Source organism: Mustela erminea, chromosome 13 (genome assembly GCF_009829155.1).
Source record: "Mustela erminea isolate mMusErm1 chromosome 13, mMusErm1.Pri, whole genome shotgun sequence".
Classification (NCBI taxonomy): Eukaryota; Metazoa; Chordata; class Mammalia; order Carnivora; family Mustelidae; genus Mustela; species Mustela erminea.
Window position 1 is genome coordinate 27782552 of NC_045626.1, and position 27365 is coordinate 27809916.

At 45.8% G+C, this 27365-nt stretch overlaps 1 long non-coding RNA gene across 1 annotated transcript in view; it reads left to right on the forward strand.

Moving 5' to 3' along the window:
* The first annotated feature begins 14351 nt into the window (after positions 1-14351).
* Positions 14352-27365, forward strand: part of LOC116572353 — a 55151-nt gene continuing 42137 nt past the window's right edge. Inside the window, exon 1 of the long non-coding RNA XR_004278268.1 lies at positions 14352-14437. This is a non-coding gene — a long non-coding RNA (uncharacterized LOC116572353). The remainder of the gene's footprint in view (positions 14438-27365) is intronic.

Genomic DNA, 27365 nt, shown 5'->3' on the forward strand with positions numbered 1-27365 from the left:
AAAAATCACTTGTGATTGGGACAAATGCTTAATTTGCCAGGACACCAGATATAAACGCTGTACTGTTCCTGACAAAGCAGGATGCTTGAGGCCTCTACTGGAAACCCATCAAGGCCCCCAGGGCAGCGGTAAGGTTGGGGTGGACATAGCTGTACAGGCAGGTAAGTGGGAGTTCTGCCTTGGTTATGTGAGCTATAGGGGTAATAGCACTGGACATCTGGAAGGAAGAGCATTGATATACCTGGTTGTGGGAATACATGGCTGGTCATTGTGCTTTTGTTTGTAATACTTATAATAAGGACTATGGGTGTGTATCTCCCAGGCTCTCCTTTTTCTGTTGTCCTATCAATCTTAACCTTGCAGGCTGGCATGGATAGTCCATGGGCAGTCAATGTAATTCTGGATTCCGTGCCTTCCGACATGGCAGTTACAGGCAACCAACTACAGTTAGCTCAGCAATGAGAAGGGTGCAGAGCACAAGCAATTTGGAGGAATTTAGGTGACTCAAGACAAAGGAAGATAAGAAAGGAAAACATCCATTGAATATCTCTTAAAGGAATGAGGACTTTTGTCAGATTAGGCACTGGACATTTTTGAGCAAGGAGGACATCTTTTAGTTTTACCTGTAATCCCAAGGACAATAAGAAATTAACACATATATTTCCCAAATGCCTATTATATTCTATATAGAAGGCATAAGACTACTCTGAGACATACATCTTGTTCTCAGGGGACTTAAGAAGTAGATTCCTTGAGTTAAAGGCTCTTCTCTTTGAAAGGGAGACCAGAGAGAAAGCTGGACTCGATATCTTTTCTGACAGCCAGCCTGATCTTTTCTTGGATCACATGTATGCTAAAGACCCCCATGGAATTCATAAGGGCTGAAAAGAGTGTCTGCATCTTGCAGTGTTCCATTTCTCTAAGGATCCTTCCTCTCTGGCTGTATCTGGATGGAGTCCAGACCACTATGGGACCCTGGGGGGCTCGGGGAAATGTGAACAATCATCTCCATTCCTTATTAAAACAGGGTACAGAATGACATCATTCTGCCTTTATTTTCTGATGATTTATGGTAAAGAAGATATAGAGCTTTTTCAATTTCAGAAGTAAGCCAAGGAGAAACACTTGCAACATGTATCCATAAAAATAGGCTAGATATACAAAGTGTTCCTACAGAATTCATGTGTACCAGGTACTCTTTGTTCCAATAGTGAGCGAAAGCAGGATGCTCAGACAAGATAGTGAAAGATGGGAGAAATATGGCAGATCTTTAAACCATAAGAAATGCCCTGGGAAACATGCCTTGTTATGCTGTAGCAAGGAGGAACCAGTAGACTCTTTCCAGAAGTTCTTTGGAAGAGAGGTGTTAAAGGCAAGTACGTCTCAACTATTACATTTGATAACTGTTCATTCTTTCATTTATTCATGTCACCTACGAAGTATTCATTGAGCCTCTTCTCTTTTCCAGATATGGTATTAGGTGATGGAGATTCAGAAGGAGCAAGACAGGGGTTTACAGCCTTTTAGATGGGACTTCTACTTTTAAGATAGCAGTGTTAAGAAAGCCTTGCCCAATTCTCTATATATCTATCCCAAAACAATAAGGAAAAAGCAGAAATGCACATTTCACCTTTGTTGAGGAAAAAGCTGTCATATGCAATAAAATTCCGACCAGGAGTGGGTAGATGCTGAAGGCTGTCTGCCGCCGAAGACCGCAAGCAAGGTTTGCAGAGCACGGAGCTTATCAAAGAGGACAGAACCGACACCATCTTTTGACAAACAACTGGACTATGGTGAATCAGCTGTCTGTGAGAGCATCCCTGGACCCTGTTTGGTTCCATCAAGAAGCAGGGAATATGGTATAAACAAGAAAACACTTAGGGGTGCTGTCTCTGCAGGAAACAGTCTGTTGGGGAGGCAGACTGGAGAGGACAGTTTCAGTACTCATCAGTCTTGCATCTGCCAATCTCTTCTTTCTTCTGGATTGAAGTGAAGGTTAAATCAACATGTACATATATGTATACACACAACCCTGTGTGTCATAAAGTGCAGTCTTATAAATGAAAGAGACGCTCTGCTGGATGCTCTCATGGCCTGGATCCTGCCCCATAAACTTTCTGCAAAATAGTTGGTTATGAAAGAGCTTCTCTCCATCAAGTGTAAGTCAGAATAGAAAAGAAACTATCAGGAGGCGCCTGAGGGGCTAGGTCAGTTAAGCATCTGACTCTTAACCTCAGCTCAGGTTTCAGTCTCCAGGTTGTGAATTCAAGCCTTGCATTACTTATGAAAAAAGGAAGGAAACCACCTGAAGAGCTCTACGAAGATACTGCAAGAAAAGAAGGTAATGATTAGAGAAAATGAAGAAACTGTGTTGTCTCAAAGCTAAAGGAACTGGCCAAGCAAATAAGCACAGACAAGACAACGAGCCTTAATGAAGAAAGATCAATTATATAAAATAACAACTCAAGGAAGAAATGTCAAGACAACTGAAAGAGACAAAAAATGAGCTAGCAGAGTTTAGGAAGGAAGTGGAGGAGATTAAGATGCCATCAGAGGCAACAAAAAGGTAAACAGACAATGCTCAAAAAAGTGGGGTTAAGAACAGGAATGCTGAAGTGAGCAAAATGGAAATGAATAGTTGAAAAGGATGAGAAAAAGAACATGGTAGCTGTGGAAGATGAAACAGATCAAATAGACCTATATATCTGCATAATTAGACCAAGCAGTATTTGATAAAGAGTACTGAAAAAAATAGAATAGAAATTGTATTTGGAGAAATGTAATCACAACATATTTTCCAGAAATAAGATATTTAAGTCTACATATAAAGGAAAGCCAAACCAAACCAAAACTAAACATAAACTGTCTGAGAAAATACAGATACAGAGCCAATAGCCCAAAACGTAAAGAAAGACTCTTTACCATCAAAACAAACAAACCAAAAAAACCCAAAACAAACAATATAAACCCAAACCAGAACCATAAGGTCTTTTCTTTTCTTTTTTTTTTTTTAAGATTTTATTTTTATTTATTTGAGAGAGAGAGCATGAGCAAGGAGAAGGTCAAAGGGAGAAGCAGACTCCCCGTGGAGCTGGGAGCCCGATGCGGGACCCGGGATCATGACCTGAGCTGAAGGCAGTCGTCCAACCAACTGAGCCACCCAGGCGTGTCCCCATAAGGTCTTTTCTAAGGGGAAAAGAATTAGGTTGGTTTCAGAGTTTTCCACAGCAATATCTCATTCTAGGAGACAGTGGAACCATGCTTACAAAAACCTCATTAAGAATTAAATTTAAAACATTAAAAAAAACGTTATATTCGAGCTTTTGTTAAAGTACAAATGTTGCTATAACCCAGAAAATACGGTCACCAGGACTCTGTCTGGAATAAACTGTGATGTCAACCAACCAATAGGGAATACAGAAACTGTGGGAGAAAGTCTGGTGCTGGGTTTTTAACCATTTAGCTTAGCATTAAGATAAAAAAGAATGTGGCAATTGTGGTTCTAGAAAATGATGAATTCTAATAAACTGTAACAACATGAAAACCAGTAAAACTAACACAATTCAGGAGGGGAGGAAAGAGAGAAGGTGGGAGATAGCCAGGGTTAAAATGACCAGGTAGTGTCAATGAAAAAAGCTGTAGAAAGAAATATATATTAAAAATTATAAAATTAAGATGAACAGAGATATCACCATCATCAGCCACAGCAGTATCAACTAAAATTGGGTAGGATAGGAAAATGAGAGGCAGGAAAGGGTTAAGTATGAAGATGTCATCATCTCGCGGAGCCACATCTAAGGATATAGAGGATCAGTACAATATATTTATATTAGAAACTATAAAGAAAATCACTTAAAAATAAAAAATAAAACTTTCTAAAGTATCATTATAAACCCACATATATTAAATTAAAAAACAGAACAAAACAAAGACCATAAAGTGAAATAAAAGCAGAAAGCACATGATATTAAGACTAATTCCAAACGTACTTATCATAATAAAATTTATAAAACTAAAATGTATCAATTAAAGGAAACAGATTCTCAGTTTAAATTACAAATAAAAAAACCCCAATCACATGCTGTGTAATAAGGAAACAATTAAAACAAAGGGACTGTAAAGTTGAAAATACAAGGTGGGCAAAGGCAAAGCAGCAAACCAAAGCAAAACAAAGACAGCAAGCAGAGACCCCAATTTTAATATCTAGACACGTATCAGACGAGGCTGAGTTTGTGGCACAAAACAGTGAGTGATGTAAAGATGGGAACTTTACTGCAAACTCGATGCTCTAAATATCTAAAGGATTTATGCACCCCCACTTTTTTTTTTATAACAGCAACATATTATTATGCTGAAAGGTGGTACATATAAAAATAAAGGCAGAGACACGTGAGTAGTAAGGGACTAATACAATCTCCTCTGATCAATGTAATCAGAGAATGCTTTCAGAATCACATAACAATTCATTTTGTGGTTATCTATACTTTTCAACTCCCTATATTTGTACAAACAACCATAAGAGATCCTGACGATGTCTCTCCCTTGCTATAATAAAGCCTTCCAAGCTCCCCAGTGCTGGCACCTCAAGTCCTGAAGTTCCTCTGTGACCTGGCTCCTGCCTCCTTCTCCTCTAGCCTTCTTCCACTTTTCATGTGTTCAGAGACGTCCCACAATAGGGGGCTTCTCCTTCCCACCCTTCCTTGCCTTTGCCTTGGCCCATGCCGTTTCCTCTCCTTGGATGCTCTCTGACAGCAGGTGCACATAACCTTTAAGACTTCACGAAAATGTCACTTTCCTAGGAAGCCTTCTTTGCCCCCAATCCGGCCAGGTACAGGACACAGGACATGCTTACATCTCGTGGTAACAAACCCAGTTCTTTAGGATCAAGGCGATCATGGCATCTTTACAACAACCTCGTGCTCTGCGAGCAGATAGGTACTAAGTCCTGCCTTCTCTTCCCGTGTCATTCTTCATTCCCTCTGCACCCATCGGGCCATTGCCCCCACCTTCCTGAGCAACTTTTCTTTGAGTATTTTGCCGCCAGTCTCACTCTCTCCTGTTGATTCAACAACTGCCCCTGTACCTGTCTTCCTAAAGCACCACTTGGTTAATCCAGTTCCTTCGATCCAGTGTCTCTGATGGGGTCCTTTTCCTTTACAATCAGTTCCTTCATCTGTAGTCAAGGCTCTGTGCAACTGGGCATGATGCCCTTTCCAGAATGACTGTCCAGCATTCCTACCTTCTACACCATTCCCCTCACACTGTCACGCCCTCCAACCATGCCACACACACATACCATCACCAGGGGCTTCCTGACCTGCACTTTATGTTCCTCATGTTCCCCCCACTTCTCTCTGCCTACCTATCCCCATTCTGCCTCAAGATCAACTGTAGGGGTACCCCTTCCTGGCCCACCAGCCCACAGATACCTACTCTGAGCTTCCTGAACCTTTATTGTCAACACCCTAGCTTGGCTTTTATCAACTCATGCTAGGAGTTGGTGTCCATCTTATGTGACAGTAAGCCTCAGGAGAGGCATCTCGTGCTTCTTCTACATTATTCTTGACATCTTACAAGGGATCGAGAATATAGTAGGTGCTTAGCAATCACATGTGCCTTTTTAAAAATGGAGAATCTGTTGCTTCCATTTGTGTCCTTTAGTAGGACGGCAGCTCACCTGAGTCCCGAGTCTTAAAAGGCCGCCTTCCCTGCCTCCTCCCTCCCAGGGTTATGGTGACCCAATTTCTGACTGTCATTTTCTAATTGTTCACCTAGCCTAATTAATTATAATAGAGTTGCTTAATATTTTGAAAACCGCTTCCCCGTCCACCATCTCCGTTGCACCCACATGGGCCAGTGTGTAGTAGGCAAGGCAGAGACTGTATAAGCTCACTTCACCAACGGGGACATAAAGTCAGTGCCTCACTGGTGCCAGCGAGACGAGACCCTTGACTTCTGCTACTAGTCCAGTAGCCTTTACGTCAGGGCAAGCTGTGTCTCTAGCCTAAGTTTCTAGAACTTCTCTCTGGAAGTGTGAATGTGTGTTTTTAAAACATTGATTTTTGCTAAAATGGCTCTTTAGTTTGCTTTTGATTTCTCCTTCCTAGTGAAGATCCCGCCCTCCCCACCGAAGGCAAGCATTCTTTTTCTTTCCTGAATGATGGCCCCACTTGGTCCCCCTTTGGTTTTCTTTGCCTGAGTTTCCACTTAGCCCCGCCACCCCCCGGAGAACCATTCTGGCTTAATGCCTCCTGCATCCTTTCAAATTGTTCTTGTTCCTCAGCTCAGGATTTCCTGCAGGGCTAGCCTTCTCGGCTAATGAGGAGCCTCTAGCTGAAGGCACTGTTTCTGACCAAGTTTCCCAATCCTGCTGGGAGGTGGGGGTGGCGGCTGGCGGGAGAGGCATGGCAGTCCCGTGCTGATGCTCCGCCGTCACAGGCAGGAGTCTGCTAAGGCAGCTCGGGCGAGCCCTGGAACTTGCTGGTACCTGGTTTTATTTCGAATGACGCCCTCCCCCCACACTCCTCACACTGCATCTTTAAAATGGTCCGCTTTACTTTCCTCCAGGAAAGCTCGTTCATATTGTGTTTTCTCTTTCCCTAAATGGTTCAGTGCTATCACGGTGATTTGTGGAGGTGGAGTGGGGACAGTACTATTTATGTCCCAGACTAACTGAGTAGGAGTGACCTTGTATTATGCATTTTGGAGAGATGCTGGGGGCACCCCTCAGCATAATTGTCCATTAAGTAAAGTGGGTTTTAAGTTGTCACAATACTAGTAGTGGATACCTATGATTTTTGTTCCCTCTTCTGTCTCTAACAACTGTGAAGGGGGACAAGTCACCCAGACTGGGTACATCATGGAACCTCACCTCTTTGGCTATCAGACTGGCCCAAGGGGCGGGCGTATGACCCAGGCCAGGCCAACTAGAGTTCTTCCCTAGGAGTTGCAAAGTGGAGCTGTGCAGAGGAAGCCAACTTTCCCGTCTGGCTATTGAACTGTCAGGATATGAAGCTGTAGGGGCTGATGCCAAATTCTCAACAACAGCCAATTTGAGGAAATGACACAACACCCACAGAGAAACGTAAATGGAGATTGAGGGATGGGTGGCATTAATATCCCCAATTCTCGTTATTCATGAGGCCGGCTCCCAACCCTGGCTTTTCAGGAGTCTGGCCACATGAGCCTGTAAATCACTTTTTACTGCCGAAGCCAGTTTAATTGGTTAATTGCAACCGAGAAAGTCCCGGCTGTATATGACCCCTCCCGTCTGTGACTTTTCTCATCACGGGTTCCAGATGCCCTTGTATTGCCCTCGGCCGCCCAAGACCAGGTGCCTGTACATGGCAGCCTTGGGGCCTCCTAGCGGGTTGATTCCCGCCTGTGTCTGAATCCTAAGAGTCCTGCCCACATGGACTGAGGCCCATCACTAAGGCATAAAATGCATGTGTCCCTGCAAGAATGAGAGCTCCATGAGGCCGGGAACAAAGGCCTGCTTTGTTCTCCGGTATGCCCATCTGTCTAGACAGGGCCAGGCACACAGTGGGTACATGATGAGTATTTGTTAAGTCAAAGAAGCATTGAACGTGGCCATTCGTGCATTCACAGGGCAGTGCAGGGGGCCGAGCTGCCTCTCGTTTTCTGTTCAGACGTCTTCAGTCACTGCCCACTGCACTCCGCACTTAACCCTCCCTCAGCCCACCGTCAACCCACCTGTCTAGCCTCGTCTCTGACTGTTCCCCCACATGATCAGAGGGCCTCCCAACGTGAAGAAGGCCCGAGACTCCAGACTGGCACTTGCCTCTGAGGCCTCCGTGCCTTTGCTCGGGCAACCCCATGCACCCGGAAGTCACTTCTTCTCTGCACTTAACAATCTCATATTTTGAACTCATGCCTCAGGGCCTGGCTCAGAAGCTCATGCCGTGTGCCGGCCCGGTTCCTCCCACTCAGAAAGAATCTCGCGCTCTTCTGGACCTTCACAGCCCACTGTTGCAGGCTTCGCCCTCTGCCCTTGCAATGACAAGAGCTAGTGATGCACGTGCATTCTCTCCCCCAGCCGACTCCAGGCTCCGTGGGGGCGACACTCCTGTCCCTGCCTCCACCCGTCATCTTTTCCTTCTGCCCGCCCTGTCACCACGTACCACCACACTTTCCTACCAACCAGCTCCTAGCATGGCCTCACACAAACTGATGCCCGGTGAATATTACTGTACAGGAGTAAGTCTGTGCACATCAATGTGGAACAGGAAACTCTGGCCTGACTGGCATAAGCCGCTGGAATCAGGGGACATGACTTATCTGCGCAGTGGGCTTAATAAAACTATAGACTTTATTAGCTGATAAGTATGCAGCCTATGCAAAGTACTTAGCCCAATGCCTGGCACATAATGAGGGGCTCAGTAAATGTTGGAGTTTGTTACTGATGCATCTTAGGTACCCTGAAAGCCAGGACGACACTTTCCTTTTCCACTTCCCATCTAGGCGAGGTCTCTGTTATTGACAACTCGACAGTCCTCTCCATTTCACACCTAGTGGCTTCTCACACCTCTACCCCAGTCAAGGGTCTCTCCTGGGGGGCTCCTCTGAGCCAGAGAAGCCAGTTTCTCCCCAGGCTGCGCCCACCCCTCCCCACCGCTGTCCCACCTCCTGGGCCAGAGGAGAAGGAGAGGCAAGGGAATAGCCCTGCCGTCATGGACTCCAAGGCCCGGGCCCGGGAGAGACGGGACAAAATTGCTGTGTGAAGGGAGACTGGCTGCTTCCATTGAACACCCTGTGCCCCGGAGCAGCTGACAGTGAGGCCCCATGAGGGAGTGGAGCTGGTCTGGGTGCTCTCCTTCGTTTGCCCCTCGGCCCCTGCATTCGGCCCTGGAGGCCCCTCTCACCAGGGGCTTTCAGTGGGTGGGGCGCTGTGACAGAGCTCCTGTCCCTTCTTCCCTCCTTCTGCTTCTGCACTGCTCTCTCTGGCTCTGGCTCTCCTCCCTCTGTCCCGTTCTGCAGATCTACATCTTTCTCTCTTGAGCTGACCTCGCTGTGATTCCCATCTCTTGCTTTTGTGCCATTTCTCCAGCTCTCCCCTTCCCTTCGTTGTCTCTGTCTTGCGCAGACTCTTCCTTCCTCCCTCCTGCCCTCCCCCTGCTCCCCGCCTCCCCACCTGCGTTTTGGCTCCCCTACTCTCCTTCTCACCATGACGATGCTGCGGTGGTGAGAAGGGGACCATCTATCTGTCAGAGGCAGGCTCCGACAACCTCGACCACCTCTCTCCCGCTGCTGGCAATTATCTGGAGGTTGGCACAGGGCCCGGAAACTGCCGCTTGCACCACCCCGCGGCTCAGGGTCCGCTCCCCCACGCCAGCCCCTTTGGAGAACGGCTTGGTGCCGTGCCCAGGATGTGACAACCTGCAAAGGTCACACACACTCCAGAGAAGATGGACTGCTCTACGAGTGACATTGACATTGGGCAGATTTGCAAATGTCCCTCCAGACTTGCTAGTGTTTCACGGAGGCGAGGAATGAGGTGCAAAAAATAGAAACTAAAAATTGCACACTGTGCCCCTACTTTCCCCGAACACACACACTTTAACATCGCCATACATCCAGATTTTTCATTTCTTTACTTTTTTAAAGGGTGGCTTCTGAATTTACCTTGTTTGAAATATTGGAACTAATTCAGCACACAACATCGCTGGAAGAGAGTGTGCCCAGAGCCACCAGGCTGGGAGCTGACCGGATGCTGTTTATAGGATGCTGTTCAGTTGTGTAAACTGAGTCACAGCTGTGACCTGGCACTCTTCTTTTCAGAGGCCAATGGGATTTCAGAGCTCATGGGGCTTGTGCAGCTCTTTCTGCCAAGACTCTCATTTTGGAGCTGGGAAGTCTGCAGACCTGAGTGGCTGAGAAAGGTACTCGAAGTCAGACAGCTAGTAAGTAGCAAAGGTCGGATAGGGACTCCAGTTCTCAGGCTCCTGGTACAGTACCCATCTTGCTCTGCACCCCACTGCCTTGAATGAGGGAGGAAACGGGTCCTCCAGGGAGACAAGTAATTCCACCCAGGCCACTCAGTTGTTAGGTGGTAGAGCCCCAAGTTATCTTCTGATACCTTATTTAGTTGTCCTTGCAACTGGCCAAGTGGTCATGATGCATCCTGGAAATCACAGATACAGAGAAAAGGGGGGTGCAGGGCTAATCACCTCAGGCTGATTTGGGCCTTTTCAGCTGGTTCCGACCATGGAGGCTCTTTTCATCAACACTGAAGCAAAGGCCTGTCAGAAAGTGCTTACTTATGTTCAACGCATCCTTCCCCTGGGGGCCACCATGTGTCATGGGTTCATTTTATGGCAGGGCACCCTGTACCCGCTGCATGCACGTTGCCACATTCCCTATGCTCCCGTGGAGACCCTTGGGCCCAAGGTTAGTGGCCCACCGCCACCAGCCTCATGGAAGGCTATATGCTGTGTACGGTGCACTGGGGTGCTGCCTCACTCAACGTGTAGAGACCCCAAGTGGAAATGGGGCTTTGCAGAAAGGATGATGGAAGGGTTTGAAGACCCCAGGGATGTGGCTGTGACCAGATCATGGCTCAGTACTGGGTTGAATGTAAAGATGCAGCTTGAATAGCCTTGCTGTTCCCCTGTGGCCATTAGTTAGTAACAAGAGCTGCCGTGTGCTGGGCATCTGCCCTGCCCCAGACACTGTCCAAGGCTCCCCGTGCACTGTCTAGCCTGATCCTTGCTGCCCCCCTGGGAGGCTGGGCCAGACTTGTTGGCTGTTTCCCTAACTGAGGCGCAGAGAGACCAAGCCCACAGGGCTGCAGGGCGAGATTGCAGAGTGCTGAATTCAGGCCTTCTAGCCCCAAGGGCTGTCCCTATCAATTACCCTCTGCCCCACTGCCTCCTAGTTTGTCCATTTACAGGGAATCCAGATCCAAGACTCCTGGAAAACAAGGGACAGCAGAGCCACCATGTAGGTAGTACAGATGGGCCTGCTTATTTGGGAGGCTAAACCTGCCTGTCTACTTCCTGGGCTCCCAAGGGCATTCTGGATCACAGCACATTATAAAAATGACCCCAGTGTTCACAGCAGCAATGTCCACAATAGAAAACCTGTGGAAGGAGCCGAGATGCCCTTCAGCAGATGAATGGATGAAGAAGATGTGGTCCATATACACAGTGGAATATTATTCAGCCAGCAGAAAGGATGATGACCCGCCGCTTGCAGTGACATGGATGGAACTGGAGGGGACTGTGCGAAGTAAAGCAAGTCAAGTGGAGAAAGACAATCAGCATATGGTGTCACTCATACGTAGAACACAAGCCGCAGCATGGAGGACCATAGGGGAAGGGAGGGAAATCTGAAGGGGGGAAATCAGAAAGGGAGAAGAGCCATGAGAGACTCTGGACCCCAGGAAGCAAAAGGAAGGTTTCCGAGGGGAGGTGGGGGGGAGGGACTAACACGGTGATGGGATTAAGGAGGGCACGTGCTGTGATGAGCACCGGGTGTTATTCGTTACTAACGGATCACTGAACACTAAACTGGAGGGGAAGACGAACCATGAGAGACTGTAGACTCTGAGGAACAAACTGAAGGTTTTGGAGGGGAGGGTGGTAAGGGTTGGGTGAGCCTGGTGGTGGGTATTACGGAGGGCACGCATTGTATGGAGCACTGGGTGTGGTGCATAAACAATGAATTCTAGAACACTGAAAAGAAATTAAAACAAAACAAAACTAATGATGTATTGTAGAGTGCCTAACTGAACATAATTAAAAAAAAAAATGAACATTTATCAAATATCCACCCAAAGGGAAACAAAAAGTTAATGCATGTTCAGCATTTCTTTTTCTTTTCTTTTCTTTTTTTTTTTTTTTTTTAAGATTTTATCCATTTACCTGACAGACGGAGATCACAAGTAGGCAGAGAGGCAGGCGGGGGGTGGGGGGGTGGGGGGAAGCATGCTCCCTGCTGAGCAGAGAGCCCAATGTGGGGCTCGATCCCAGGACCCTGGGATCATGCCCCAAGCTGAAGGCAGAGGCCTTAACCCACTGAGCCACCCAGGTGCCCCAGCATATTTTGTTTTAAAAGGGAGGAATAATCCCAATGATGTGACCAATAATTCAGAAACTGTTTACTTCAGAAACCTACTAGCTAGTAGGAGACAAGCAGGCTGCTCTGAGCCTCACTTATGTTTCACAGACATCTCTGAATTACCCCATTTTGTAGGAGAGAAAAGTCAAGTCCAAAGATGTGAAAAACAAACCAAAAACCCCACAAAACCTTTTTGGATTTATTCACATTTTTAAGTGTACGACTGGGATTCCAGCGTCAAGCTGCCTGCTTCCAAAGCTTTCCCACCATCCTGTTAGCAAGGAAGTATATGCCACCAGCTAAACAGGTTTCCTATTAGATAATTAAAACTTCAGACTGGTCCCAGTCCTTACAGGATCTGTTTCAATTACCTGGAACAGTCACTGAGGCAGAACAGCATCTCTGTCTATATACTCTTCCTCGGCTCTGTTTCAAATCGTATATCTCGAAACCCTCAGGCTCTAGTGAACAATATATACCTCCTGCCTGGCAGCTTCAAGAGGGGGCCCTAAAACCGGGGAAATTACAGGCCCTGCTAGACGGCCTACAAGGCCCTCGCCTGCTCGGCATGCAGGACGCTGGCTGGCCGAAGGCTCTGGAAACAAGGGCCTGGTTCCAGCAGTCAGCTGGCTCTGAAAGTCTATGCCTTTGGTACTGAGGTTTTATTTTCCCTTTCGAGGCTGTTATGGGGGACAGTTGAAGAGGGAATTCCCTATAGTTCAACAGACTCCAGATTTATGGAGTAGTATGAAAATATTTGCCCTGTGTTTGAAACTGCTGAAGAGGGAAAAAGAAATGTTGTTTTCTACGGATTTATGAAAACAGAAACATTGATTTGTTTTGCTTGGGGTTTGTCACTTTCTAAATGATAGCTTGATGTTTTCGGGTGCTTTGAGAGGGCCGCATTTCTTTCAGGCAAGTCTGGCACCTGGGGAAACTGTGAAGTTTCTCTTGGGTTTTCTCCTCCACCCTCTGTATCTCTCCCATCCTGTGCTCCCTTTGGATTCCCACCTGCAACGACCCCAGTGTCCTGTGTCATCCAGTCTTCCCCAGAGAGGAAAATTATCTAGCATTAATTAATAGAAATTACAAAGAATGAATGGGTTACAGTTCCTTTTGTATTTCTGTCTTTAAAAACATGCTGAAGGTGGGGCGCCTGGGTGCTGAGCTGGTTAAGTGCCCGACTCTTGGTTTGGCTCAGGTCTGAGCTCAAGGTTGCGAGATCGAGCCCTGCGATGGGTTCTACACCCACCTTGGAGTCTGCTTGATTTTTTCCGTCCCTCTCTCTCTTCCTCTGCCCCTCCCCCTCCAAATCCATCAATCAATCAGTCAATAAACCTAAACAAAATTTTTTTTAAATGCTGAAGGTGAGTAATGCTACCTAACTTAAATATATTCTTACTCTCAAACGATGTGATTTTAAGGCACTTAGGAGAAAAGTAAGTTCATCTGACGGTCTTTTCATGGCCCTTAATGCTGTATCACATAAGCAAAGGTGGGTTCTCCCTCAACATTTGGCTGGCTCTGACGATAAACATGGATTTTGCTTCAGAACTAGCTCTTTAGAGAGCCAAAACTATTCTAGACACTTTGATCTCAAGTATCAGTGTGAGGCTTCCTAGCAGAGTTGAGAGATAGATTCCTAAGGCCTAGACTAAATTAGAGTAGGTTCTAAAAAAAGGAGATTAGTCTGGTTCTACTGGAGGATGGCTCATAATGCTGCTCCTAGCTGAGGGGGAAGAGAGAGAAATGCAATTCTCATTAATAAATCACTCAATCACATCCAAACGAGGCGGCTCCTGGAGGTGACCCTGTCATTCAGATTCACCCTCACATTCTCCAATGTCCCTAATGCAAAGGAGCATCTCTGAGAGGTGACCACAGTCATGCTCTCCCCCATGCAAGTCCCCCTGATGCAATAAAAACTAGCGAGCTCCGGTTTACTTCTGCACGTCTGCTCAGCAGCCAGGGCCGCTGGGACTGGCAGGTTGTCAATGTCGGGAATAATAAGAAACAGGAGGACTTGGAAAGAGTGCAGCAGGAAACAGAAAACAGAGATAAAGTTTTGGGGGGAGGATGAAGATGAACTGGGGAAAATAATGTTGACTGGCCTAGTGAGGGAGGTGAGAGGTGAAATCTGGTGGGAATGACCGGGGCAGGTGCCCCCGGCCTATGACAGTAAGCATTGAGCAAGGGTTTGAGAAATCTCCATTGGCATCCAAGTAAGTTAAATAAAGGCAAGCCAAAGCCTCTTCTCTCTCCAGCTTCCAAGTCACACAGCGAGACCCAGGAGGCAGGAGCCAATAAAATCTTAAAGACACCCAAGGACCAGGCCCACACATTCCAAATGCTTCTTAGGGTGAGTATTTTCCGCAACAAAGCGAAATGAATTTACAAGTATCTCATTAAAGCTGCAGGGAAGGAAGAACGTGAAAAGTTTCCAGGGAGGGAGGGATGGTAAGTGGAATTAATAGCACAGAACTCACTGGGATCCATTATTGCTAATGTAAGATATGTGAAATGTTACTGATATTCTCTTTATTTAGTGCATAGTCTCTGTTGTTGGTTTGAGTAGATTTTGTTAGGGCTTCCTCAGTATTTTTGTAAACCTAGACTGTAATGCTATTTTGTCCTAGGCTGCAATTTTCACAAAAGGATATGCTCCCCTCACGAAGGGCTTTGGGAACAGTGTGAACCACAAATTCTGGGCTGGCCCCCCAAGGTGAGTTGGGCAGCCCCAATATGTATCTGTGGAAAGACTCTGGTAGGAAGGTACAGCATGGAAGCGATGGTGGGGAAAACAGGTGAGGGGTCAGTGCATGATTTGTGGAGGGCTGTCAGGGAGGCGTCTCAGCCTCTCCCTCCCCCTTTACCTGACGCTGTGGCTGCCTGAGATGCGCCATGTTTAAGGCTGCACTGTTTCCTGTCAGATGAGAATATGCTTGAGAAGGTAACAGGTTATATAGCTCAATGAAAATGGCCTCTCAATCCCTCAGAACCTAATGGCTCTGTCTCTGAGAGCAATTTTGAGTATTAAAGGAAATTAGAAGAGCCCAGAATGTAGAATGAACTAGTGACTGGAGAAGGTGGACAAGGATGGGACAGATGAGGAGACTGAATGCTCAGATTTCTCACCTTCTGGTTTGACCAGGTTAGGCCTGCACCCCATATACATAGGTTCGTCCAAAGAGGGGTTCCTCCCTCAAAGCCACCCATGGAAGTGAATGAAGTCATAGCATGAGCACTTCTAGCTTCCAAATCTAGTCCCCGAATGTCAGACCAGGGTAGGAACATATGTTCCTTAGCTGATTTCTGGGCAGCCTGTGTACCAGGCACTGGAAGAGGCCCTGGGAATAGACGGTTGCAAGATGTAGGGCACCTTGGCGCGATGAATGGCAGGTTAGTGTCTCCTACCTGAGCTGGCTGGCACTCTTCATTGCTGGAGGGAGTTAGGGTCTGACAATGACCTTCATGGACTCACTTGCTCAGCAAAAGTGCTGCACGGAAACACTGAGGGATCTCTACAGATCCACTCCAGGGCAATCAGTTGAAAACAGACAGAGAGACAAACTGTGAGAGACTCTTAATTATAGGAAACAAGCCGAGAGTTGCTGGAGGGGAGGGGAGGAGGGGCATGGGATAACTGGGGGATGGGCATTAGGAGGGCCCTTGATGGAATGCCCACTGGGTGTTATACACAACCAATGAATCACTAAATTCTACCTCGGAAACTAGTAATATACTGTATGTTAATTAAATTGAATTTAAATTAAAAAATTTTAAAAAGTCCACCCTAGCTCAGATCCGATGGCCATGCATAGTCCTCCCATTTGGAATCTTCCCCTGCTATACAGAGAGCACTTCATTATAATTGTCCTATTTTTAACTGTTATTTGTACCCTGAGGTATAGCTTTGTGTACATCAGCACACTCTCTTGCATCAAACATCCTGTGAGTTTTCTAACTTGGCCACAGCTGTGAAAGGTCATCAGGCACACCATCCAGATTTCGAGTGACGTGTCTCTACCTCTACCATGCTGTCCCAGCTGCACAAACCCATGAGGACATGGGGCTCAGACACCATCATGTGGCTGGCGAATGTGCTCTTGGGCAGATTAAAAATCTCTCCGGCTCCTAGCTTCTAGAGGAGCCAGACTGGAAATATTCAAAGCTCTTGCCCAGTTCTAGCCTGATTCACCGAAGTACGGACAGCTGACAAGACAGCAGAGATGGTACCGAAATCAGCGCCTGGCTAGTCGATCATTTCAAGACACTGTCAGGAGGAAAAGACTCTTTAGCAGGGGGTCTGGGGTGAGTAGATCTGGGGGTTTGAGTTGCCTGAAGAGAAAGGCTTCTCTTCCTGTGTCACCCCGAGTGGGGGTTCCCCGCCCAGAAGCCTCAGGGCCACTCTGGGTGTTGCAATGATGCCAATTCTCCTTTCCTAATGTTCCGGGAAGAACATTTTCATGGAACACAAATCACTGGTCCTTCATCCTGTGACAGCAAATGGAAACTAATGATAGGAACTGGGACTAAAGAGATGCCTTTACATTAGTGCCCATTTCTGCAAACTTGTTCCAGAAAGCTCTTTTGTGCTGCTTGGATCCTGGCCTCAGGGCCTCCCCCAGGAGGCTGCAGGATGGCAGATGTTAGGCAGCAGTGCCTCCCCTGGGGCAGGCATCTCTTCTTCGTCTCTCTCCCTTCATGCTGTAGCCTGCAACCCCTCCACTCCCTCACACCCAGAGCAAAGTCCCAGTGTGGCATCTGCCCTTTGGCATGCCTCTCAACACCATTCTTTAGGGGGAGCCTACACGTGCTTGTCCTCAGCTTCCTGCTTCCCCTCTTGGCCACTTTTGATCCTTGATACTCAGTTCCTTGTTGGAGGGCATCTGAATCCAGGACACTCCTTCTCCTCCAGCCCTAAGAACTAGCTACTCCTATTATCTCCATTTTACAGATGGGAGGATGGAGGCATAGGGAGGTAAAGGGATTTGGCCAAGGTCATGAGGATAAAGGGCAAGTGTCAAAGCCAGAATTGGAAGCCAGCCTGTCCATGCTTCTGTGACTATACTCTTGACCTTGTGGTTCTTCTGTGTTTTCGCCAGCATAGCCTTCTGACTTCCAGTTACGACTTCCTAGTTCCCACGAAATAAGCCATCAGCCAGTGACTCTACACTGTTGCTTTCGAGTAAGTTTTCTAAGATTCTACATGTCTCCCAACTGCCTTTGGGCCTTAGAGAGAGGGGGAAACACTGGATCTGAAGCAAACTCAGCCACTTTCATGAATCTCCCTTTGCCATCAGAGCTGCCAATGGTACAACCCCATGAGGAGGTGGAGCTGGTCGGTGTGTTCTCTTTCATTTTCCCTTCTGCACATACACACAGTTGGTTATGGAGGACCTGCACTGGAGAGAAAGGGGGGGGCCAATGCCACTCCTCTCTAAACCTACCATCAGGGATGATGAACATCTGGAATGGGCTAGGGGAGTCTTTGGGTACCATTGTCCAACAAATCAGTTGAAAATATACTCTAACATTTATTCTGCCCCACTGATCCAATCTTAAATAAGATCCAATGTTATTTGATAAGTGAAGCTGAGACTCAGAGATTACATCGGTTAAAAAAAAAAACTCTCTTCATATATTGCAAAATACTGTGCAAGATGTGCTTTGTTGTAACTTATTAATATTCAACTTTCACCCAAAGTGGAATTGATTTTTTAAAATTCATATTCATGCATGCTCCCTAATTGGGGGGAGTGCCTGGCAGCCCCGAGGTCTCCAGGTCCCCGCATCTCGTGGGTCCTGTAGACTCTATCCCTCCAGGCACATCTCGGATGGAATAATAAGGCATTTCTTCACATTCCCCCAACCCCACTGCCCATCTTGCATTTATTCCAAAGGCTGTCTTTACCTCAGCTTTGAGAATCTACAACAGCCCTGCAGCTGGGAAGAGAGTGTATCATTTGGCTTTTTGCCCAGAAAATAAGATGCTTCAAAAAGGTCATCAAAAAAAAAAAAGTCTCTTGGGGGGAGGAAAAAAAAACCCCTTCTCTCTCAAGGTTAATTGAGTGGAAGGTGAACTTGCATCACATGTTGTCCCTTTGTGAGAGCTGCACAGCCTTAAGTACGCAGAGAGGGCAATTCACAGAAGGGTGTGGGCTGGGCTGCAGTTCTGGGATGCCGTGTTCTCCTGAGCTCTCTCCCCCTCTTTGCAGTGTCTCCACCATGCAGGCGCAGAAGGGAGTGTGCCTGCATGCAGCCAGCCCACCTGGAGCCCAGTCCTCCACAGGATGTAGAGAAATGAAGGCTGGACAGCTGCCCTCCGGGAGCTTTTGCTCTTGAGGATGAAAGATGGCCAACAGCCAGGCTGGGAGAAATGAATCAGACACAAGGGTGTGTCGGGGGTGGGGCTGGCTCTGCAGGTGGTAGGTGCTCGGGGCTGGTGGGGTTGACAGGTGACAGAGAGCACTGCTCTGAGCTACAGGAGGAGCCTGACCTATTCTGGGCCTTTGCACTTGCCTCTTACTATGTACATAAACTCTGGTTCTAGCTGGGGACAGTTTTACTCCTCAGAGGACACTTGGCAATGGCTAAGGACATTTTTGGGTATCACAAATGAGAGGGATGTGCTACTGGTATCAAGTAGGTAGAGGCCAGGGGTGCTCCTAAACACCCTACGATGTATAGGTCTTCCCCTCCAGCCCCCAATACAGAATTATCCCACCCTAAATGTCCATAGTGTTAAAGTGGAGGCACTTGTCCTAGAACTAGCTCCCATCACCTCCCCTCTGTCCACATAGTTTCCTCTTCCCTTCTCTTCATTTAGGTGTTTGCTCAAACCACCCACCAAAAATCCCTTAATGAACATCTTATGCAAAATGAAACCCCAATCTCACGCCATCATTCTTTCCTCTCCACCTTGATTCAATTTTTCGTGGCTCCTATCCTCATCTGATACGTGTATATGTGTGTCTGTGTGTGTTTATTAACTGCCTTCCCACACTACAGCATATGCTCCGTGACAGCAGGGACACCGTCCCTTTCGTTCCTTACTCCGTTCCCAGTGTCTACATCAGAGGATGTAGCAGATGCTCGATCAATATTTGTTGAGTTAATGAATAAATGCACCCTAGTCCCAAGCAGCTGTGTGACCCTGGGCCAGTCACATATCTCCACTAGTAAGACTGAAATTTTCATGCGAAAAAAGAAAGCAAAGAGTTAGGGTGTTTCAGTGGGTCTTTCCAGCTTTAAGCTTTTTTTCCTTGCTCAGAAAGAGTAACTCGACTTGGGAGTTTCTGGTAATCAAGAGGACCGGTTTCAGTAGGGAACACTGTGAAGGCAGAGCTGTGTGGTGGAGTCCTACCTGGAGGGGATGATTAAACAAGCAGAGTACTTAGCCCAAGGCCAGCTTCCCACCAAATGCTCTATGAGTGGCAGCTAGTGTTATTTACACGAAATTCAGGGCCAGGAGGAGAGTGAGGCAAGAGAGGCACAAAATCGGAGGTGCCTCCATAGAATTCCACCACCAAGACAAATAATATTTTAATTTAATATTTTAAAAAAAATTAATGCAAAAATCCATAATGAAGGAAACATCAAGACTTAAGCTAAGGACAAGATCAGTATGACTGTTTCCTTCTGCTTTAGGCTCCCATATGCCTTGGCACAGTACTGCTACTGACCTGTCTTTATTTGAAATTTTGATCTCTTTCTCCTCAAGGGTTTTTTTTGGCATGGATTTTGATTTTTAAAAAACATTGCACTGAAATATGATTCGTCTTGATTACTCAGTTTTTTTGGTCATTTCCTTCCTCACCCTCTTCACCTGGAGGGCTCAGCCCGCAGATGGGGATGCTGGAGAGCAATGGACTGTCTAGAGGCAGATAGGAGCCTCTCATCCATCCCTAAGGAAGAGGATCAAGGTAGGGAATGGGTTACCTAGGTGATGGGGATTAAGGAGAGGGAGCATTTTGACAGCTATTGGGATCTTAGAATTTGAGGGCTGGGCTTCCCAGCCAGAGTGGGGCTAAGTAAATGGTTTGATTCTAAGTGAAAAGGAAAAAGACCCCAGACCTGGGAGACTGTAGGTCCTGGTTTGCCTGGGACAGTCTTGGTTGCATCAGTTGTCTCGGCAGTGATTAATAATTCCTCCTCTTGCTCTCTAAAGTATCCAGGGTTGGGCCACCAGTATGTGGTCACCCTGGGTCAGGCTGCTGTCCATGCCAGGGCTGCAGTGTCCTCTCTGGACCACTACAAAGGAGAAAGACACTGCCCTCCATTTGAGACCTGCTCTCTGATGCTGCTGGAAGAATTCCTCAGACCCATCTCAGATCCTAGCTATGCTTCACAGCTTACTCCTTGCCCTGTGGCAATTTTTCACATGTCTGACCTTGCCCTTATCTTGCCAGACTCTTGGCCCCTCACGGCCTTGCCTTGTGACCTGCTGCCAACACCACAGAGTAGTTGTCCTGGGAGCAACATTCACAAAGAAGCACCGTGTTTTTCTAGTCCATTGTGTTGGAGAGAAAAAAAATGAAACCAACAAGAAAAATAATCAATACATAAAATTAATGCCAATTTTTTAAAAAGCTCTTATTTCTATGATATTAACCTACATAGTTGATTCTTTTCTATTTGTCCTGAGCTTAAAGTGCATGTATGGACTAATGTGCAAAGTATGCAGCCAGAAATAGCACATTCCCATCTCACTCCTACATGGTATGAACTAATATTAGGGACTTAGTATGTGGTATGTAAAATTAAGCAGTAAGAAGCCCTGAAACCAGAAGGGCATGTACAATTGATGGCTACAAATAATGCACCTTGGTTTTCTTTCTTTCTTTCTTTTTTTAAAACGCACTGTTTTCATTATCATTGAACATTGGATTTTTCAGACACTAGGCTACATACTTGATAGGCACTGTCCATTTTCACTTTAATCCCTATAGCAATTCTGGCAATGAAAGCTATTACTTCCAATTTAGGGATGAGAAAACTAATGTCTACAGGGGTCAAGCTGCAAAAGTCATGAAGTTGGCAAACGGCAGACCTGGGATTCAAACCCAGTCTTCTCTGAGTCCAAGCTCTCAGCTAAACCCAAACACTATTTTGCCTCCCATGGAGGGTCAAACCAGCAGCCAAGGACATCTCTTATACATGTATCCATTCCTCTGTCAAAGGAGCATGTGACAGACCTGTCCCCACTCTTCATATGAACACCCCCTAAATTCTAAAATATTGTTTCACCGAGGTTTGACTTGCTGAATGGGCAAACAGATAAGGCAGGCAGTAATTATTCACATAACCAGCAAGACAATCTTTCAAAATAGAATATCATTGGTCCTTTGAATAGTTTACTGATGACTCATGATTCTTAAAATCTCTGATAGGAAAGTAATTGAGAATTCATCTGATCCAAATTTCTTTGGCCACTGAATTGAGATTGCAAGAAACTGAAACTAAAATGGTCTTTTGGAGTGAAATCATGGATATAGGTAAACTATCTCTAAGATGATCATGTAAATGTGCATAGGAGGGAAAAGTTCACTGAACTCAATTTGATTATTTATTTTTCAAATTGCTTTTTGTATCCAATTTTGGGAATAAATAATATTAACCCATCTTTTCTTTCCCTCCTTTCCATAATCCAAATTCTATCCATTCTTCAAGTCCTAAATTAATTGTAAGGTTTTTAAAAAGATTTATTTATTTTAGAGAGACAGAATGCGAGAGTGCATGAGTGGGAGGGGCAGAGGGAGAGGGAGAGAGACTCTAAAGCAGATCTGTACTGAGTGTGAAGCCTAAAGTAGGGCTCGATCTCACAACCCTGACATCATGACCTGAGATGCAATGAAGAGCTGGATGCCTAACCGGCTATGCCACCCAGGCACCTCTAATTTTAAGTTTTTTTTTTTTTTCCATAAGATTTCCCAATGGTTGGACAGTTACTTTTCCTTCCCCTGAATTTCCATTTTTTCTCAGTCTTCATTATGTTACTTAGTGCTTGATTTTTGGATTGCTTTCTAATAGTTTCATCCTTCCAAATTGATTGCATGAAGCCATAGAATGTGTATGTTCAGTTTCTTGCTCTCTCACTTAGGGATCAGCTTTGTAACAGGTGCTTTCAGGGCCCTGCCCTACTCCTCGGACCCTTCAGTGGGCTCCAGCTAACTTACAAAAACCAGTAGCTGCCTCTCGGTGCCTGAAGGCTCTTCCTCCTTCACCCTCAGTAGGGGAAAGCTTGCTCTTTGTATATACGGCAGACCAGAGTTTCAAAGAGTTACCACCTTCCAGCAATAGCCCTCAAACTAATGAATCTCTGAAGCTGGTGTATAAACATCCCAACTCCATCACTCCTTAAAGTGGTTCTGAACCATGTGCTTTGCACTATTTCCCAGAGTCTCCTTGAGAATTCGGCTCCATGGCCCACAGCAGTAGCTGGCTAAATCAATCATGTCTATTTTATTCATTGCCTTTTCTTCCCTATATTACTTCCTGTTCTTGTCTCCTAGTGCTGCCTCCAATTCCTAGGTAAACAGTGTACACTCACATCCTTATCTGGTCTGTTCCTGGGGAACTCAAACCAAGACAGGCATGGAGGATATTGTCAATATTGATTTATTGATTGGATGATTAACCAACTGTCAGTGTTACCTTGTAGGTATAGGGATTGTGTGTTTCTGTTCAGAAGCCATGGTGCTTTTCTGCCCTGTGGTACTCGCTCAACCCTAGCTGAGTGGAACAATGATGATGGGCAAGGATCCCACCCCAGGTTCATCTGCTCTGTTCACTACTCTATATTTGTGATCTATTACTGACTTCAGGAAGTAGCAGAGAGCCAAGGGGAATTATGTCAAATCTCTATTACCTCTGTCCCATCCCCGCTGCTACCAGCTGGGTGCAATTCTCATGTTGTATTGTCTTTACATTGATTACCTCTTGACAAGGCCAAGAAGAAATGTTGACCTTCGGTTACAACTCAGCAAAGGCCCCTTCCCTTTGGCAAAACAAAAAGAATGAGAAAATGAACAACAGAAAGATGTTTCCTAACAGGGCCATGTCAAATTTATAGATAAATAAAGGATCAAACACCAAACAAGTCTAGATCAGCAGTTGGGACCTCTCCCCACTCAAGCAGAATACGCAGTTGACTTCATCTTCGACTGATTTCAAACTTTGTGATTCACAGCTGTAACCAAGCAGAGCAGGAAAAGGTCCAATAATGCTGTTTTCCAGTTAAAAAAAAAAAAAGGCTGGGGAAATATATAAATGGCTCATAGGAGAAGGGGGCATTAGCAGACAGTCAGTCTGACCAAAGTGAGACAGGCAGATGGTTGGTGGGCCTGACGCCAGCTGGGTGTTTCCATAAGTGATTGCGCATCTCCTCTCCATGCCCCGGCACTCGGCTTGATTAAGAGGTCAGGAGCAGGCTGCCACAGCAAGAGGCCCGAGTGCACATGATATACGGCCCACCTGTCGGTCGCCTAGAAACAGCTCTGCAAAGGGGCCCAAAGACAAATCAATTTATAAGCCCGCAAGTTTGGGCCCAGTAGTCCTGGCTATTATTAAAACATGAAGTTTGATTCTTTGGGGTTGCTTTCTCAAATGCCACTCAGCCCCTTTAACTTTGACCCCACATCACCTCCTCTCCTTCTTAATACAGAGTATCTTTTGATAAGTGACAATAGCTTTCAGGGGGAATTCTGGGAAGGGAGGGAGACTAAAGACAGGCAGGCAGGAGAAGGAAGCGTTCTGGGAAAACTAGGTGAGGTCTGGTTCTCCTTTCTTCACTTACTAGCACTGTGTGCCCAGTACTGTGGGGAACTACAGGGAGGGGAGAGCGCACCACTCTTTTCTGGATGGCTGGAGGTATATGTGTATAAAGCTTAGGGCAACCCAAAGATGTAAAGGGTTTGCAATGAGAGGTATGGACAATGCAGACTTTTAAATGGTCAGAGAGGTGCTCAGGAAAAGTCTTTGGAGAGGAGGTGGAACATGAGGTAGGTGGGATTCATGGAGATGAAGAGGTCAAATTTGCAGAGATGAACCAATCATCTAGGTCACCTCAGAAAAGCCTCTTACCTTATATACACTTTGGTAGGTTTTATTCGCTCTTTTCAGAGAGCATAGGATGGAGAACTTTCCAGAGAAGGGACTCAGAAAACAAAAGCTGACCATGATGCTCTAGGGCCAGTGAGGCATTGGTCTGACCGGAGTGGACCTTGAGACTCTGTTCAGTGATTTGCAAGTAATCTACTGTCAAGCAGGCAGACTTGAATGGCCCTTGGAATGGGGCCTGCCAGTCACACCTTCCTCTGCTATGCACCCCACCCCCCCAGATTCATCTGCTCAGGAGTAGATTCTGGTCAGGGATTCTGGATTGAAATTTTACCTTCATTGCTGATTAGAAAGACAAGGGATTGTGCTTCCCAACTATAAAATCTATTTAGTAAATGTTTACCATGTACCTGCTTTTAGCAAGGCACCAACGTAAGGATGTTGGAAGCGCTAAAAATCTGCAAGTATAATTCATCTCCTTCTGTAAAGAGTTTACAATCTCTTCATGGAGTTGTTAAAAATAAATACATAAATAAAGATGCTGTGAGCCGTTGAGATAGGCACCAACAGTGGGGTAAGCAATGTGATGGGTATTAGAAGGAGTAGTCATTTCTGGTTGGAGGGACTGGGAAAGGTTTCCCGGGGGAGACTATGGGCGGCCCAAAGTTGCCTGAAAATGAGAAAAAGCAGAGGTCCATTTTTCTATCTAAAACCTTACGTGGTGAGTGGCAGTCAGGGGTAAAAGGTGATTTTTATATTCACAGCCTGGTAAAAACCACCCAGCTAGTTGGATAAAGGCCATGCTAATTTTTAGAGGTTCAGTTTTGGTTTGCCTAGAACCCTCTCGATTTACATATTATTAATAACATCCCCTTTCATTCCCCAATTTGTCCCAGTTTGGACAAGAATTAAATAATCATCTTAAGTATGGGCAATGTTTTCAGTAGCCCTTTAGGAGTAGCCATTCTGAGCTGCACCAACACGGTGGATGGGGTTGCTCGCTTAAACCAAGAAATCCCCTTTATTTTCCGTCCAAATCGACACACACAAATCAACAATGAGAAAAAGCCAAGACACTCATTTCCTGTAGAATGAGCCAAGTGATGGAAGCAGGTGGGCACGCCAGACACACAGCCATTGTTGAGGGACACTGCCAGTACATGGAATGATCACGAATAATCTATAAACACACTTGAGCCACACTCAGTCTTGTTTTGCAGATAAACATGGTCTGTGATTATTTTACAACACTGTGAAGGTGCTGGGGATTGTCCCTCATTTATTACTTGACTAATAAATACTTTAATTACACTTAATAAATAATGTAAGCAGGGCTCACTGAAGTGGTAATTCTTTAAATTAATTATTAACTGCATGCAAAAGGCTGCACTGCCAGTACCACTAAAAGAAAATTCAGCCTTTAATCTAAAGTGATTATTCATTATCTGGTATAAAGGCTCCATTTGCATATTATTAGGGAAATAAACTTTGGCCTCCTTGGCAATACAGATAGATCTCAAAGTCCGTGCATTATGAATCTCCAAATACTAAAGTAATGATAAACAATATGTAATAAAGTCTCCAGTTTATGGCTTTCTAACAGCTGGTTTTTGATTTTTCCAAATATATTACGATGATAAAGTGACCAGTTAATGTATAAGCTCTTTGTGAAAGGTGGTGCCTACAGATGGTCGACTGATAGGAAACGGTAAATGTGCAAACTGCTCATTTCCCTTGAGATCGGAGCCATAAAATGATCTCAATAAGATCTGAGAAGAAAATCTCTCTTTAACCCTTTTCTCAGCGGCAACCGAAATATGGTGCTGTGTTTTGCTGTATGGTGTGTCTCTTTCTCTGCCCCTCTCGGATTCCCCCCTTTCCCCTGATAGAGCAAAGAGGGAATGTCTGCGTCTCCAGACCTTGTGGTATCTCTGACTCCATCCTGGGGCCAAGTGGCAAGGCGAGATTCCAGTCGAAAGAGAAAGACAATCTCTAAAACCAGCAAAAGATTCGGATTCACGTGCCCCTGCCTGCTCTTGCTTGGTACAGCTCTCTTCTTGAGCCTGGGAATCTTCCAGAGGAAGTGCCTGATCCCAGATGTGGTGGCCAGGGTGCAAGGTGCACGGAGGAGCCTCCTAACGTTGGAACCATAAAATGCTGGGAACAAATGACTGAAACAGAGGTTTCTGAAGGAGAAGGAGAGATCTCTCTCCTTGGCTCTCTTTGGCACAAATGGGGGTGGGGGAATGGAGAGCAGGGTGGGAAGTGAGAGGAGGGGGACACAGGATACCAGGAACTCGTGAAAGTGGCCACAGTCCCAAGGAAACAGGAATGACTTTTCTCCCCCGCTTCACACCCCATCCTATTCATCTCTCTGAACCCCATTCAGAGACTATATCCTTTCAAGAGACCTTCCATAACCCTCCGTGTATTCCAGAACCATTTGCCAGTGTGGGCCAATCAACAGTCACTGATCTGTGGCAGATGGGAAACGAGCCACATAAGGATGAGGGGTGTGATTCAAAGTGGTCATTTTGGGAGCTGAAACTTGTTTCAATAATGTTGCTATGCTCCAAATATGATTGAAAACCTTTGAGAATTGCCTTTCCTGTTTGTTTTAGTCGGCTTGCACTGCTGTAACAAAATACCATATACCTTGGTGGCCTGAACTACAGACATTTATTTCCCATAGTTCTGGAACATCAAAGTCTGAGCAGTGTGCTAGCATGGCTGGGCTCCTGGTAAGGATTCTTGTACTGGGTTGCAGACAGTCACTTTCTCGCTATGTCCTCACAGGGCGGAGAGAGAGCATCGAATCTTTTCCTTTTCTTATAATGGCACTAATCCCATTTTGGGGGCTCCACCATCATGACACGATCTATACTTAATTACCTCCCAATGGCTCCTCCTCCTAATATCATCATATCGGGGATTAGGGCTTCAGCATATAAGCATGGGAGTGGGCGACACAAACATTTCATCCATAATAATGTTTTTATGAACACGTTTTCAATGGGAGAAAAATCATGGTAATAATAATCACACCCTTTAACTGAATATGAGTGATATATGCAAATAGTTTCATGTACATTATCTCGTATTATCCCCATAGGAACACTAAGAAATATCATTAGCTGGTCGTAGTTGAGTACCCAGAGATTCAGAGACTTTTAGTAACTGTCTAAGGTCACACAGCCACATGTGCTCCCAGATTTGAACTGAGTGAC